Source organism: Octodon degus, unplaced genomic scaffold, assembly GCF_000260255.1.
Source record: "Octodon degus isolate 3935 unplaced genomic scaffold, OctDeg1.0 scaffold00188, whole genome shotgun sequence".
Classification (NCBI taxonomy): domain Eukaryota; kingdom Metazoa; phylum Chordata; class Mammalia; order Rodentia; family Octodontidae; genus Octodon; species Octodon degus.
In genome coordinates this window covers 4,466,419-4,468,106 of record NW_004524764.1, presented here as the reverse complement: position 1 = coordinate 4,468,106, position 1,688 = coordinate 4,466,419, and the positions used below count along the sequence as shown (strand labels likewise).

At 37.4% G+C, this 1,688-nt stretch overlaps 1 protein-coding gene across 3 annotated transcripts in view; it reads right to left on the bottom strand.

Moving 5' to 3' along the window:
- Tpr (translocated promoter region, nuclear basket protein) overlaps positions 1–1,688 on the bottom strand; it is a 94,452-nt gene that overhangs the window by 84,151 nt on the left and 8,613 nt on the right. The window lies entirely within an intron of this gene.

Here is a 1,688-nt window from a genome sequence, read left to right as displayed (position 1 = left end):
CCTACACAGACTACTAAAAGATGTTCTAGAGAGGGACCAAAATGACCAGAACTCCACGAACAAGAACAGAAGGAACCCGCTAAATAGGGCAAACAATTAAACACAGGACAAAAAGTAATAAAAAATAGCAGGTAAGGGGCTGGGGAGATGGCTCAGTGGGGCCGGGGAGATGGCTCAGTGGAATAAGCACTTCTCTGGCAAGTGCAAGGGCCTGAATTCAATCCCCGGTTCTGCCAAAAAAAAAAAAACCATAACAGCAGGTAAATAACATGTCCATTATAAGTCAAAACATCTCAATTATAATCATCAATGTAAATGGACTCAATTCACCAATTAAAAGAAATTGACTGGCACAGAGGATTAGGAAACAAAATCTAACAATGTACAAGAAACAAACTTAACTCATAAAGAAATTCAAAGGCTGAAAGTCAAAGGATGGAAAACAATAGTACACATCTCAGCACCTCAGAAAAAAACAAGGGTAGCAACCCTGTTCTCAGACAGTCTCAACTTCAAACCAAGAATGATCAAATGAAATAAAAAAGGCCACTATATACTGGTTAGGGGAAAAATTCAAGAGAAGAGGTAACACTCAGAAATATCTATGCACCAAACACGGGAGCACCCAACTATATAAGGCAAATCTTAATGGATGTGAAACATCTAATGTCCAATACCACAATCTTAAGAGGAGAACTTAACACCCCCTTATCCCAAAACGATAGGTCAAGCAGACAAAAAATTAGCAAAGAAGTACCAGAACTGAAGCACAGCTTGGAACAAATGGACTTAAAGGACATATACAATGTTCCACCCAACCACAGCTGAATACACATTTTTTTCAGCTGCACATGGGTCACTTTCTAATATAGACCACATACTACTCCATAGGTAATGCTTAAGTATATGCAAGAGAACAGAAATTATCCCATGAATATTTTGGGACCACAGTTCAATCAATGAAACTAAAGAAGGCAAAAAACCCCCCTAAATACAAGGAAATTAAACAACACTCTACTCAGCAATCAATGGGTCACAGATGAAATTAAACAAAAAACTGAACAATACCTACAATTCAATGCAAATTCAAACACAACTTATCAGAATTTATGGGATGCGATAAAAGCAGTTCTCAGAGGGAAATTTATAGCTGTGAAATCACACTAGGAAAACAGAATGGGAGAAAGAAACACCCTAATGCTGCACCTGTAATATCTACAAAAGGAAGAGCAAACCAAAGCCCAAAGATGGGAAGAAATCATAAAGATCAGAGCAGAAATTAATTCAATCGAGACGAAGAAAACACTTCAAAGAACTAATGAATCAAAAATAAAATCGATAAGCCGCTAGCTAACCTCATCAAAAAGAGGAAAGAAAAAATTCAAATACAAACAATAAGGAATGAAAAGGGTGTAATTACTACAGACCCAGTAGAAATTCAGAAGATTATCAATAGGCACTTTGAGAAACTTTACTCTCACAGAATAGAAGGGACAGACGAAATGGACAGATTCCTAGAAAGGTACAAATTACCAAAACTGAATCAAGAAGATATAACCACTCTCAGTAACCCAATAACAGCTAATGAAATACGAGACCTAATAAGAACCCTACTGACATGGGCTGATGAGATGGCTCAGTGGTCTAAAGCACCTACTTACAACAAGCTAAGCTAAGCAAAAGGACAG